This window comes from Nomascus leucogenys, chromosome 15 (genome assembly GCF_006542625.1).
Source record: "Nomascus leucogenys isolate Asia chromosome 15, Asia_NLE_v1, whole genome shotgun sequence".
NCBI lineage: Eukaryota > Metazoa > Chordata > Mammalia > Primates > Hylobatidae > Nomascus > Nomascus leucogenys.
This window is the reverse complement of record NC_044395.1, coordinates 8,827,523-8,843,278: the sequence shown is the minus strand read 5'-3', so window position 1 is coordinate 8,843,278 and position 15,756 is coordinate 8,827,523.

Sequence of the window (15,756 nt, the reverse complement as noted above, 5' to 3'; positions counted from 1 at the left end):
CCATCTCTGGGGTTCTCCATGAATGTCCATCACTCACTCACTATTTCCCCTTTCCTCTCTCAATACCTCCCCTTTCCCTTTCCATCATGCAATCAATTGTACCAAATCCTATAAATTGAAGTCTAAGGTACTCCTCAACTCAACTCTGTCCACTTGTTCTTGCTTCAACTGCCGCCACCTTAGTCCCAGAGGTTTCAACCCTGAATCCATATCTGAATCCCCTGGAGAGCTTTGAAAACTATCCAGCGGTTTCCCTCTGCTCTTTTTGAGATGGAGTCTCACTCTGTCACCCAGGCTGGAGCGCAGTGGTGCGATCTCTGCTCACTGCAAGCTCCGCTCACTGCAAGCTCTGCCTTCCAGGTTCACACCATTCTCCTGCCTCAGCCTCCCAAGTGGGACTACAGGCGCCTGCCAAATTTTTTGTATTTTTAGTAGAGATGGGGTTTCACTGTTAGCCAGGATGGTCACGATCTCTTGACCTCGTGATCTGCCTGCCTCGGCCTCCCAAAGTGCTGGGATTACAGGCATGAACCACCTCACCCAGACCCTCCCTCTGCTCGTTAGAGACCACATCCTGACTGGGTGCCAAGGCCCTCACGCTCGGGCCCTCTGCAGCCTCCCCTGTGGCCTGTCTCCTGTCCTCCACCACAATGACCTTTCTGTTCCTTACATGGGTCATGCCCTTTCCTTCTTGGGGCCTTCTCAGGTGTCCCTTCCTCCGCCTGAGGGTTCTTCCTCCTTTTTCCTGCCTAGGGAACACCTCCACCTCCTCCTGGAGGCAGTAGAGGTTAAGAACGCGAGCTCCAGAGCAAGACAGCCTAGATTCAAACCCCAGCTGCAGGACGACACCTGCTGTAGAGGGATCCTGAGCATCTGAACCTCTCTAAGCCAGAGTCTCTTCTTCCTGGTGTTGCTGCTTCAGAAGACGACTGTGGTCCACAGAGACCCCTCCAGGGGAATGGCACCAGAACGTATTCAGATGGGTGGCTCCCCTACTTTCTGCTACTACTCACAGCAGAGGATCGTGAGTTCTTTATCTGGTGCTTGTTACTGTGCCCGACACTTGCTAAGTGCTCGATGTACCTTTTGTGCAATGAGAACAAGTACCCTTGTCTGTGTTCCTAAAGCAGACCCCTGCCTGGAGTTCCCTCCAGTCTTCCAGCACTTGGGGTCCTGGATCCATCTCCAGCTTTCCCCAAAATGGGCAATTTACAGCTAGAGAATTGTGACTTCCTTTCTCTCTCCCCCCATAAAAAAGCAGAAAGCGAGTGGGACATCAAAAGCCTCTTTAAAACCAACATTTTGATGACTTAAGAGTAAATGAATGAGAAACATACGGCTTAAATTTTCTTTATGATCCACAAGGGCTCTTTCTGGACTCACTTTCCAAAGCTGCCAGGCTAATGATGAGAGTGGAAGTTGCTCAATTCTCACACCATCAACAGATGGCTCTCCATACTTGGAAAATTTTCACGTGGCAGAGGAAGGAAACCGCCAGCTCCTCAGATCTGTCATGTGCCCATGGCTCTCCTGCCCCCTTCCATATCTCATCCGGGTTACGCAGGACATTCCACTCCCAGTGGCCCCGGAGTTGTGGGCAGTCGCGATTGCCTTCCTGGGGCCAGGAGCCACGTAGCAGACAGAGCACAGGACTGAGCAAAGATCCGCAGGCCAAGAGGCTGGTCCAGGATTTGCCACTGGCAAAGCCACACAACCTCCTTGGCTCGACTTCAGTTTTCTCATTGGTGAGATGGGAAAATGACCCTTGCTCTATCTCACAGAGCTGCAACCACAAATGAGACAACATTCAATCCCACGTCCAGCACACGGCAATGGGTCAACATTAGTTGACTCTGAATGCAACACACATGTAAGGCCCCTGCTAGGAGTCTTAACGTTCTGTGAGCATGTCAATCAGCAGCTGACTCCTCTTGCTCCCTTCTAGTTGGGAGAATTCAGACTGTGTGGCTTGAGGGGAAAGGGAGAGATCAACCCACGTGGAGAAGCAGAGTTTAGGTGATCACTCCCAGGACACCTTCATTCCCAACGCAGTGACAGGCCTCATGTCCCCAAGATCCATTCTCACCTTCAAAGTCATTGGTGAATGGCTGTGGTTTCAGTGTCATTTTTAAAACCTTTCAAACACTGACTTGCGGTGACAGACAGAAAATACCTCAGAGTCACAGCCAGACCAGGCAGGCTGACCTGAGGCATGAAACAAAGCACCTGTTATCCCAAAGCAACAGGAAGGCGCAGGGCATTGCCATGGGCAGGCGGTGCCGGGTGGGTGCCGACCTCAACACTGTGGGTCCTCCCTGTCCATTAACATTTGTTTATGGTGAAAACTAGTTCATGTGAACATCAAGCAAAGCCCAAGCAGGGGTGTGGAGGTGAGGTGAGGTGAGGGGTGGGGAGAGATGACATAAGACGACGAGTAGGGCCAGGCATGGTGGCACACACCTGTAATCCCAGCACTTTGAGAGGCCAAGGTGGGTGGATCACCTGAGGTCAGGAGTTCGAGACCAGCCCCATCAACATGGCGAAACCCCGTGTCTACTAAAAATACCAAAAAAAAAAAAAAAAATCTGGGAATGGTGGTACATGCCTGTAAATCCCAGCTCCTTGGGAGGCTGAGGCCGGAGAATTGCTTGAACCTGAGAGGCAGAGGTTGCAGTAAGCCGAGATCATGCCACAACACTCTAGCCTAAGCAACAAGAGCAAAATTCTGTCTCAAAAAAAAAAAGAAGACAACGAGTAGCAGGATGTTTTCTCTATTTTTAAAGCATTGTTACTTGCTTTTTACTTTTTAAATATTTTTGTAAAAAGCTAAGACTTCAGCCTACACAGGGGGAGAACCATCAGTATCACCGTCTTCCACCTCCACATCTTGTCCCACTGGAAGTACTTCAGGGGCAATAATGACCATGGAGCTGTCGTCTCCTGTGATAACAATGCCTGCTTCTGGGGACCTCCTGAAGGCCCTGCCTGAGGCTGTTTCACAGTTGACTTTTTAAAAAATAAGTAGAAGTGCATTCTAAAATGGTAAAAAAGTATAGTATAGTAAATACATACACCAGTAATACAGTCATTTATCATCATTATCAGTATCGTGTACTGTGCGCAGTTGTAAGTTCTGAACTTTCACAGGACTGGCAGCGCAGTAGGTTTGTGTACACCAGCATCACCATGAACACATGAGCCATGTCTCGTAACACAACGTCATGGTGGCTGTGATGTCACTATGTGAGGGAACTTTTCATCTCCTTCTAACCTTATTCGGCCCCCAGTTGCATATATTGTCCATCATGGACCAAAATGTCGTACAGGGCATGATTGTTCTCAAAGCAGACAGGAGCCAGGGTGAGGCAAGCACTGAAAATCATGTTCATGGAGAAAGTCTGAAAGATCTGGCATTTTTAGCCCAGAGAAGAAAAGGCCCTCAAAATGCCATCTTTCATTTATATATTCAAATATTCATGGGATGCCTATTAAGTGTTAGGTAGCACGCTATCTGTTACCACGGCAATCAGAAAGCCTCTTCCAGGTGTTCATCCCAGGTTCCGTCCTCAGGAGGCAGACCCGTCTGCCAGCTACTCGGACTGTCAGCTGCCGGTGGCTTTCAGGGCACAGCCTAATGCAGGGAAAGAAAGGCCTGGCCTCCTTGCCACAATCTGGGTCAACTCCAAAGAGTCACCCCAGCTCCAGCGCCCCTTGTGGGACCAGATGAGGCCTCAGTTTCAACCACAGTGGGACTGGCTTCTCCCTCTGACCAATACCCCCTTCCCATTTTCTTCCAAGATGTCTCCCATCAGAGTCTGGCCGGCGGGGGACAGGGGCATGCCAGCAAGTGATGGCAACCCGGTTGACAGGGCTAGGGAAGGGTGGGCAGTACATAGTGCTATGTCCCCCCGCCCCCCGCCACCTGCCCAGGAGATGCACCTAATCCAGCCTTGGGGGTCAGGAGACTTCCTAGAAGAGACAAGTTGAAATGAGCTCCACCCCAGGGGAAGAGGGCAGGCAGAAATGATTTTCACCTCCAGCTTGTTCTAAATGTAAGAAGACAGACCACCCTCCACCCCTTGCCCCATTTACTGTGAGCCCAAGGTTGTGCTGACACGGCCTCCAAGGAGTGGTCCTGCTCCATCTCCGCTCTTCTGGCCTCTTGGATCACTGCCCAGAGCCTGCATGGACAGGACCCCTAGTTCTTAGCTGCTGGACACCGCCAGCCCGTCAGAGGGACCCAGGACGGGAGGAAGGGGCTGTATGTTTTCAGATTCAGTTTTCCTGCCCCCCAACCCCCACTCCATCCAAAGTGAAGCTGAGCTCAGAGATTAAAAACTCATTCCCGTGCAGGAAATGAAGATGTTGCCAGGACCTCCCAGCCGAGAAAATATGAACAAGATGCCTCGTGCCGCTGATGAACTCCCCACTCTTAGGGCCTCGAGGGAAGGCGGGAAGATGGGCCGCTAGCCCGGGCACTCCCATGCTTGTTCTCAGCTGCGCTTCACCCCTGGAGTGTGGGAAGTCCCTGGCTGCCATGGCATACACAGCCATAACATGCCCTGGCCACGGTGTTAAGAAATTGCCCATTCAAGAGGCAGAGAGGCATGGGAACAGCATGGAAAGGGCTCTGGGTTCCAGCCCAGCTGCGCAGCCAGCCGTGAGACCTGGGGTGTCTGTCCACATTTCTGGGCCTTGGTTTTATTGCCTATGCAATGAGATTGTTGGGCTTCTGGACTCCCCGGGTGTCTTCCATCTAATTCTAATTTCTGAGGAAGGAAATGGAAAAGTTTACCAATATGATGAGAATCTTATAGCCCAACAACCGAGATCTCAAATCCAACAGGACCACTTCTTCCGAACAGAGTAAAGGGCCCACAGACATCAGTGAGAAGTCTCTTCAAAACCATTCTGGAGTTTCCCTCAGGCTCCAGGTCGAGGTGAAAACTGATGGAAAGTTCAGACTGAGATGGCAGTACAGCATCTCCTCCAGCCCTACTGCCAGAGAACCTGTCCTAAAGTGTGGATAACAGATGCCCTTGATGGCGCCTGACACTCCTTCATCAGCCCCAATCTTAGGCCAAGGTGGACAGAGGATAATTCTGCAAGGCATAATTCTGCAGAAGATAACTGACAGCCATGATAGCTACTAGCATCTGGGAGCATGCACTATTACCTGGGAAGGACATCCTTTTTGACAGAGGGACACACAATTAACATGAGAGACGTATCGGTTATCCATCATGTAACCAATTACTACAAACACAGAAGTTTTTTGTTTTGTTTTTGAGACAGTTTCACTCTTGTTGCCCAGGATGGAGTGCAGTGGCGTGATCTTGGCTCACTGCAACCTCCACCTCCCAGGTTCAAGCGATTCTCCCATCTCAGCCTCCTGAGTAGCTGGAATTACAGGCGTGCGCCACCATGCCCGGCTAATTTTGTATTTTTAGTAGAGACGGGGTTTTGCCATGTTGGCCAGGATGGTCTTGAACTCCTGACCTCAGGTGATCGGCCCCCTCGGCCTCCCAAAGTGCTGGGATTACAGGCATGAGACACCATGCCCAGCAAACACAGAAGTTTAAAGCAGCATGCGCTTATAATCTCATGGGTTCTCTGAGTCAGGAATTTAGATACAGCTTTGTGAGGGTTCTCTGGTTCAGGATTTCTCACAAGGCTGTGATCAAGTTGCTGGCCAGGACTGGAGTCTCATCTGAGGTTCAAATGGAGGAGGATTCACGTCCACAGAGAACTGATGGTGGGACTCAGTTCCTTGAGGTCGGTCAGACGGCAACAGCCCTCTGTTCCCTGCCATGTGGGTCTCTCCGATATGACCACCTGCTTTGTGAAAGTGTGCAAAGCTCAAGGGCAACAGAGAGGGCCTGCCAGCAAGAGGGAAGTCACGATCTTATGTCACACAAGCAGAAATGTGACAGCCCATCATCTTTGTCGTATTGCATTTGTTAGAAGTTAGGTCACAAGTCCCACCCACGCTCGAGGGGCAGGGACTACACAGGCTGTGGATACAAGGAGATGGGGACCATTGGGAGTCATCTTAGAGGCTGCCTGCCAGAGAGGAGGCAGAAAGAGGCCACCCACTGAGCCTTGAGCAGAATCGGCCCTGGCAAGCAACGCAGGGATAAGTGTCCCAGCCAGACCAGCTTACATCCAGAAGGTTATGTGTCCTGGAGGTGAGAATCAGTGGAGCGGCATCTCAGGATGAGATGATGCCACACTGCGCACACTGACAGCCTGGGAGAATAGCGTCAGAAGAGGGAGCCAGTGGCAGGGTGTGTGGTGGTCATTGTGTGCTGGCCGTGTGCGTTCTCAAAAGAAGGGAAAGGACCTGGTCACCATTTGAGGGTTATGATAGAAACTGAGGAAGGGATGATCAGCCCATCCTTCACTCTCCTGCCGAGTCATTATATGCCTTTTTAAGGAAAGACCCACCCTGCCATCCCCTAGCCAGGAATCAGCCCCACCTATATCCACTGTAGTGTTGAGATATGGAATTGTCCAGTGGGGTAGAGGTGGGGAACTCCAGGCATAACCGGCCTTCTCCCCGGAATTCAATGTGTCCTTCGGAGACGTCCTCATTCTTTGCCTCCTCTGAGTTCCCCCTCCTCAGGCAGCTTCAATGACAAAGCTGTAAAGCACTCTCCCTCTCCTCCTCTTTTTAAAACACAATTTTTATTTTTAAATATACTATATCTGTTAAGGAAAAGGGGCAAAGTTTTCTGTCTTTGTAATACCTGTTCAGGAGTTTAATGGGTTAGGAGATTGGTTTTAACTGTGAGAAAGCATCTACCTCTTGCGCTCAAGTGATCCTCCCGCCTCAGCCTCCCGAGTAGCTGAGACTACAGGCACGTGCCACCACACCCAGATAATTTTTTAATTTTTTGTAGAGATGGGGTCTCCCTTTGTTGCCCGGGCAGGTCTTGAACTTCTGGGCTGAAGTGATCCTCCTGCCTCGGCTTCCCTAAATGCTGGGATTACAGATGCGAGCCACCGTGCCTGGCCTACTAAGCATTTCTGAAGGCTATAGTTTAACATTCGGTTTCAAAAAGAAAGGAAGCTTTCATTTAAAAAATAATTTACTGAATTATATTCTTTCATAACTTCCACCCTAATTAGTCACAAAGATAATTCTAAAGATTCTTAGTTTTGTGTACTAACATTTTTCTTTTTTGAGTCAGGGTTGCATTCTGTTGCCCACGTTAAAGGATGGTGGTGCAGTCATGGCTCACTGCAGCCTCAACCTCCCGGACTCAAGCAATCCTCCCACCTCAGCCTCCCAAGTAGCTGGGACTACTGGCACATGCCACCATGCCTGACTAATTTTTTGCAGAAATGGGGTCTCCCTATGTTGTCCAGGCTAATCTCAAACTCCTGAGCTCAAGTGATCCTCCCCCCTTGGCCTCTCAAAGTGCTGGGATTACAGGTGTGAGCTACCATGTCCAGCCATTTTTGTCTACTAATTTACATTTATGTTTAAAGATTAATTTTACTGGTATCTTAAAACAAGAATGTTATGTTGGAAAAAGAGAACTAAATACATTTTATAAAGGCTGTAAATGTCCCATGGCAAATGTTCTGTCTCAGTATTTTCTACCACATTTAGAAACAGGATTCTGCAGAGAGAAACTTGGGTCGTTAAGATTCACCTTTCCTAAGGAGTTGTAGGCTGCAGATCCGAAGAACACACAGCAACAACTCGATTTCTCTTTTTACAACTGCAGAGCGTCATAGCTGCAATGATAGTACAAATACATGAAAAAATGACTTTACCAGTCTGGGCGTGGTGGCTCACGCCTGTAATCCTAGCACTTTGGGAGGCTAAGGTGGGCAGATCACTTGAACCCATGAGTTTGAGACCAGCCTGGGCAACACGGTGAAACCCTCTCTTTGCAAAAATAAAGAAAATTAGCTAGATGTGGTGGCAGGTACCTGTAGTCTCAGCTACTTGGGAAACTGAGGTGGGAGGATCACCTGAGTCTGGGAGGTCAAGGCTGCAGTGAGCCGAGATTGCACCACTGCACTCCAGCCTGGGCAATAGAGTGAGACCTTGTCTCAAAAAAAAAAAAAAAAAAAGACATCACTCACGTAAGATTTAGAAAAATCAGAGTGACCTCAGGCCAAGGCACCACCCAGTGTGGTGAGAATGACATTCGATAATGGAGAGAGAGTGTGTGTGTGTATGTGTACATAAGTGTGTATGTATGTACAGATATCTCTCTGTATAAATAGCCATGTTCAGCCCCTTAAAAGCCTGTAAATACGATGTTGTGCTCCATATTCACTATTTGAAACTTCAAATACACAGGCCATGCAGAGGAGAGTTTCTTGCGTATCCCTGTTTGTTACCACCAATAAAATTGTGAAGTTTTCCAAATCACTGTTCATCATATATTTCCCTGGTAAGTGTTACGGCTTGTGGATGAAGCTAATCATATCTTCACACATCATCTCTCTCCTCTTTTAAGTGGCTCCTACAGCATGTTGCAAATGAAATTCACAGGTTCAAGAGCCCAATACCTTGGGAAGTTTGAAAGCCTGTGTCCCTCTGTCCTCTAGGCAACCCCTAATGTGCAGGTTGTGCCTGCACAAAGGCATCAGTTGAGGGGTGAATGCAGCTCAGGGCTACACTGGAGGGAAGGGGCCCTTTGGGAATCCACCTGAAGACACCATATTGGCTAGCTGCCGCCAGTCCCATCATGACCCAGAGGCTACCATGGAGGCCAAGCTCAGCAAAGGCTTCGTAGTCACATACATCTTTGTGATCTTGGTTAAACAACATTTCCTTCTCTATGACACTGAAAGCACAAGCAACAAAAGGAAAAATAGATAAACTGAACATCATCAAAATTTAAAACCTCTGTGCTTCCAAGAATACCATCAAGAAAGTGACAACACAACTTGTCCACAGACTGGGATGACATTTTTGCAAATCATATATCTGATAAAGGACTTGTATATAAAGAACACTTAAACAATTCGATAATTAAAAGACAAATGATCCAATTTAAAGATGAGCAAAGGATCTGAATAGACATTTCTCCAAAGAGGATACACAAGTGGCCAATAAGCACATGAAAAGATGCTCAACATCACTGGCAATCATGAAAAGTCAAATCAAAACCACAGTGAGTGCCGTGGCTCACGCCTGTAATCCCAGCACTTTGGGAGGCTGAGGCAGGCGGATCACCAGGTCAAGCAATAAGACCATCCTGGCCAACATGGTGAAATCCCATCTCTACTAAAAATACAAAAATTAGCTGGCGCACACCTGTAGTCCCAGCTACTTGGGAGGCTGAGGCAGGAGAATTGCTTGAGCCCAGGAGGCGGAGGTTGCGGTGAGCCAAGATCACGCCACTGCACTCCAGCCTGGTGACAGAACGATACCGTCTCAAACAAACAAACAAACAAACAAAACCCACAGTGAGATATGACTTCGCACCCACTAGTATGTCTAGAATGAAAAAATAATAACACTAACAAGTGCTGGTGAGGACATGGAGAAACTGGAACCTCAGACACTGCTGGCAGAAATATAAAATGGTACAGCCTGTATGGAAAACAATCTGGCAGTTTCTCAAAGACCAGACACTAAGTTTCCATATGACCCAGCAATTCCGCTCCTAGACATACACCTAGGAGAAATGAAAACATATATCCACACAAAACTTCTACACCAATGTTCAAAGCAGCATTATTCATAAAAGCAAAAAGTAGAAACAACTCAAGCATCCATCAACTAAAGAATGAACAAACAAAATTTGGCATATTCATTCCATGGAATATTATTCAGTACTAGAAACGCAGAGCTGGGCATGGTGGCTCACTCCTGCCAGCACTTGGGGAGGATCACTTGAGGATTGTTCACTTTGGGAGGCAGGAGGATCGCTTGAGGCCAAAAGTTCAACTCCAGCTTGGGGAACATAGCGAGACTCTGCCTCTGCTGCTGGAGAGGCTGAGGCTTGAGCCCGGGAGTTTGAGGCTGTAGTGAGCTATGATCGTGCCACTGCACTCCAGCCTGGGTGACAGAGCAAGACTCAGTCTCTTTAAAAAAAAAAAAAAGAAAGAAAGAAAAGAAAAAGAAAAAGAAAAAAAGTGAAGTACTAATCCATGCTACAGCATTAACCTTAAAGATGTTATGCTAAGTGAAAGAAGCCAGACACAAAGGACCACATACTGTATGGTTCCATTTAGATGAAATGTCCAGAATCAGCCAGTCTTTAGAGATAAAAAGTAGATTAATGGTCTCCTAGGGCTGGAGAGAATTGGGGGGCAGGGGATTAGAGGCGTTGGCTAAGGGGTACAGGGTTTCTTCTGGAGGTGGTGAAAATATTCTAAAATTTATCGTGGTGATGGTTGCACAATTCTGTGAATATACTAAAAACCATGGAATTGCATACTTTAAATGTGTAAATTACATGGTATTGTGAATTCACAATAACGTTATTTTAAAAAGAGAAAAAGGGAGAACCTCATTTTCTAAGCTAGAGATTCTTAACTTGGGGCCCATGAACCCACTGAATTACAAACTAGTATTGTGAGAGCACTTGTGCATTTTCTAAGGCCTGCGGCTTTCCTGAGATTCTCCAAAGGCTCCAAGCCACAAAAAAGAATCCCTGTGCTCAGGATGACCTGGAGTTGGGGCTTCAAGTTTGGGGGAGCCTCCTCACGGCTTCCCTTTTGGACCTCCCCTGGGGGAGTCGGGGTATGGAGGGGAGGGGCGCCCAGAGTCCATTTCCTGTGTGCTTGTTTAATATTCACTCAGTGGTGTGGAGTTGGGTTTGCCGCCGCTCACCTGGAGGGGCAGCCACTCTGATCACAGCCTGGAGCCACTGGCTCAAGCTATTCTCAGACCCTTCCCTTCTGTGACCCTCTTCCTTCCCTGATTGCCCCCTCCCAGGCTGTCCCTCCAGGCCTCCTGAGAGGCCAGCAGTGGCTCCACTTGCTGCTTTTGCCACTTGCTCCAGGCATTAACTGGGACACAGATCCCTGGCTCCTACTGCCCTGAACTCCAATGCTGGAGTAACTCAGAAGTAGAGTGACCATACTGCTGCCTACCTGTGGGGACAGCCTTGCTTTAAACCCGATGTTCCAGTGTGCTTTTTGTTTTGTTTTGTTTTGGAGACAGGGTCTCATTCTGTTGCCCAGACTGAGCACAGTGGTGATCATGGCTCACTGCGGCCTCATCCTCCTGGGCTCAAGCCATCCTCCCACCTTAGCCTCCCAAGCAGCAGGGACTACAGGTGCACGTCACCACAACTGGCTAGTTTTTTGTTTTTTTGTAGAGATAGGGTCTCACTGTGCTGCCCAGAATGATCTCTAATTCCTGGATGCCAGTGATCCTCCCACCTCGGCCTCCTAAAGTGCTGGGATTACAGGCATGAGCCACTGCACTCAGTCCTGGTGTGACTATTGAGTGCCAACTTTCATTCTCAAAAGTATCCTGGTTTGTAAGATACGGTAAATTTCATTAACCCCTTACCTAAAGATGGAATCGTCACGCTTCCTGGGGTGAGCAGCACTCCAGCGGTCTCTGAAGCCATGGTCCAGCCTGCAGGAAGGCGTCACATCCACCTTCCTCAGCAGACAGGTTTCATTCTGTTCCGTTCAGACCTCAGCAGGAAAGCGCATTGCCACCTCTCACAGGTCTGGTGGCCCTCCATTGAGGATGGATAAGATGCCTCCTCTCCCATCTCACCCATCCTCAGTGCAGGGGGTCTGGGCCTCTCCCCTCTACAATTCGATGTAAGGCAAAGGTGACATTCCTCTGTAGCCCTTGCCACCCTCAGCCTTTTCCTCCCAGGGTGAAAAATCCCAACCCCTTAATTTTCATTCCCTCCCACCTCCTTCAGTGCCCAAGCCTCTCTGCTCCTTAAGACCACAAACCGCATCTTTTCTACTTTACATAGCTAGTGTCTGGCAGAGGAGGTGCTCAATCTTTTTTTTTTTTTTTTTTTTTTTGAGATGGTCTCGCTCTGTCGCCCAGGCTGAGGTGCAGTGGTGCAATCTTGGCTTACTGCAGCCTCCGCCTCCTGGGTTCCAGTGATTCTCCTGCCTCAGTCTCCCAGGTAGCTGGGACAACAAGTGCCTGCCACCACACCCAGTTAATTTTTGTATTTTTAGTAGAGATGGGGTTTCACCATGTTGGTCAGGCTGGTCTCAAACTCCTGACCTCAGGTAATCTGCCTGCCTTGGCCTCCCCAAGTACTAGGATTGCAGGCATGAGCCACCGCATCCAGCCTAGATCATTCTTTTCAATAATCTTTTTTTTTTTTTTTGAGACAGGGCCTCATCTGTTGCCCAGGCTGGAGTGCAGCAGCACAATCTGGGCTCACTGAAGTCTTAAACTCATAGGTTCAAGTGATCCTCCCACCTCAGCCTCCCAAGTAGCTGGAACTACAGGTGCATGCCATCACACCCAGCTAATTTTTTTTTTAATAGGAAAGATGAGGTCTCACTACGTGGCCCAGGCTGGTATCAAACTCTTGGGCTCAAGCAACCCACCTGCCTCGGCTTCACACCTGGAATTACAGGTGTGAGCCTTACAGGTGAGAGCTTCAGTGGGTTCAAGGGACCCAAGAATCTCTAGCCTAGAAAATAAGGTTCTTCCTCTCTCTTTTTAATAACTTCCTTGAGAATTCACAGTACCCTGCAATTCATACATTTAAAGCATGCAATTCAATGGTTACCTTGCCAGACTTGATAGATAATTTTTGGATGAATGAGGCACTGGCAAAATGAAGCTGAGGCTGCTATCACATTGCATGGGGCCGAGGACATCGCAGAGCCTGGGCCCCCAGGTGTGGGCAGCTCCTGGGACCACCCTCTCCAGAAGAGTAGGACTGAGAGGGCCGGCCCCACTAAAACGCACGCCTGTGGATGCAGCAAGAGGTCGGCCGGGCAGGGGGAAAGGGCATCCCCTTCCATTCCCGGAGGTGCTCGTCTTGTAGGTCACACCCAGGGCCCTTCCCCAGAACCGTACTCCTTCTAGCCAAGCCCACTTCCTCTGCTCACAAGAGAAAGGAAAACTCTTTTGCTGGATGCAGAGGTGTACAATGAAGAAGGGGCCACCTTAGGCTTTGTATCCAGGGCCCTTTTATTTTGTTCTTTTGGTCAGTATTTACTACCCATTTGACAAGCATGTCCCAAGCATTTCCTATGTACCAGGCCTGTGCTGGGCACTGGGGATGCGACTGAGGACAAGCCATCCAGGTGCCTCTGCCCTGCAGGGCTGTCTTTAATCATGATGTCCAAAGCTGGCTCCAGGGCTACACTTAGAATAAAATAAGACAGTGATTTCTGGGTTCCTGCAATTTCTGGGTTTCTGGATATCTCCATGTGAACCGCCACCTTTATGTAAGCTTCATAAAGCCAATGAGACAGTATCTGCTTGACAAGAGAACTTTTGGAGTGAGATGAACCATTTTCGAATCTCAGTTCTGTTTCTTCTTGGTTGAGTTACACTTGATCTTAGCCAAAAGGCAGAGAAGTGATCCCCTTGGTTGAGTTATTTAATCTCCAGCTCGCGTGTGAATTGTAGACAATCCCATCCGCCTTGCAGAATTATCTGAAGGGTCCAATGGGTAACGGCTGCAAGACAACACAGTGTCCAGTACATGGGGACACTCAGTAAATGGGGTGACGATTACCCCTGAGCACTGGGGTTTCAAATCCTAGCTGATGATTCTGTTGGAGTTGGCGTTACCTTGTGTTGCAAGACTGTGGCTCCTAAACTTGACTAGTTTTAAGAATCACTGGGAGAGCTTTTTAGAATTACAAATTTTCAAGCCAGAAACCAAACCGACTGAACCAGAAGCGGCAGGGATAGGCCTAGAAATGTGCATTTTCAGAAGTCTCCAAGTTTGCAATCCAGTGTTAAGCAACGCCTCTCAAATCCAGCCCTACCCATTTATTTTCCAAAACTCCTAGGAGGGACGACAGAGGTGCAGGGCTCTGTGGAAGCTGGGCCTGCACCCCTCCCCCAGGCGGCCTCCTCTCCACTCTGGGACCAGCCCTACCTTCCCCCAGGCTGCGGTGGGTCCCGTCGGAGCACAGCGGCTGCTCATAAAGCTCCCGATGAAAGGCATGCTGGACAGGAGAGGTCAAGGTTCACACAAGCAGCTCCACCTTCTGTTTCATTTACAAGTGGCAGTCACCTCATTAAACCCGGTCCCCCTCCACCCCTACCCCACCCTCACCCCCAGCCCACTGCATGCATCCCCACACCAGGTCCCTCCCCCTCCGCCCTGCCGGCACACAGAGGCTAGGCTGGAGATCGAGTGGTCCAGAGACGGGCAGGTGACCTGCTGGACACGCCCACCCATACCCCAGACTTACCCAGTGCCTAATGTACAGAATGCACTCAACATGTTTGTTAAACTTGGTGTTTATAAACGCATAAAACTGGCATTTTGTGAAGTTGCTGCAGCACAACTTGAACTAGGAAAGCATTGCTGATCCCTTCAGAGTCCTGGGAAGGAGAAAAGGCAGCGATTGCTGTGCGCCCCAGGCTGACTTTTCACCTCTCCTAGCCTCTGTTTCCTCCTCTATGAAGGGGTTACCGAGGCGATTAGATGGAGCAGGCCACACGAAAGAGCCTAGCTAACGACTGGAACATTGCAGGTGTGCAGTCGGTGTTCCTGAACCCACAGAGGGCAATGGAGACAGAACGTCACACAAAGGTAACTCTACCCAGGCACAGTGGCTCACGCCTGTAGTCCCAGCTACTCGGAAGGCTGAGGATGCAGGACAGCTTGAGCCCAGGAGATCGAGGCTGCAGTGGACCATGATTGTGCCACTGCATTCCAGCCTGGGTGACATGAGGAGACCCTGTCTTAAAAAAAAAAAAAATTAAACAGAGTTAACTTCAATTATGATGACAGCATGGAGGCTGGCAGGCATAGGGGCTGTTAGACCACACAGAAGGACCTGAGGTCCTCAGCAGGGTTTGCAGGTGGCTCCTGGGGAGATGGGAACCTGTAAGCCTGGACCTGAAGCAGGGGCTTTAGCCAGGCCGAGGGGCTGTGATGGAGCAGAGACAAGCCGCACACCAGGCCTCGAGTGGAAGGGGTGCCTGCACATCTGAGGCCTGGGGAGAAGCAGGCCTGGTGACTCAGGCCCGTGTGTCCAGCAAGGGAAGGGAGCCGGGCGAGGCCAGGGAGTGGACAGCTGGACGCCTGCTGGACCTCCCCCAAGGAAGGCTTCCGGGCTCCAGCTGAGGGATCATGAAGTGCTGAGGTGCCTTAAGCCCAGGGGCCCATGACTGGAGTCGCCCCTACTGTTTCATTTTAGTCTTCACGCCAGTTTATGAGCTATTGAAGGGTCCCAACTTTAAAGTGTTACCTTAGGATCACTCCCCAGGGTCCCATGTATACCCCACTCCCCTGCAACAGGAGAGCCCTGCCTCGCCCCTCTTGGACTCAGCACAGCGCTGGTGCCCATCTCTGAGAGGTGGAGGCTCTAGCATTTCTATACAGCAGGGGCCTGGGGAGGCTGGAAGGGAGGTAGAGGGGACTGGTCATCAAACGTTTGCAGAGCAGGCTCAGTTTGTTTGAGAGAGGAGCTGGTGGAGACCACCAGAGGCTAAAGTCCACTACTGCCCCACAGAGCCCCAGCTGCAGGATGCCAGAGAAAAGAGCGCCATTCCTGCCTCCACCTCTGTGAAGGGCGTCCCGGGCTGGGACTGGGTGAAGTGAAGGAGGTTCCTCACTTCCCTGACCAAGGCCCTGCCCATAGCTCTGACCA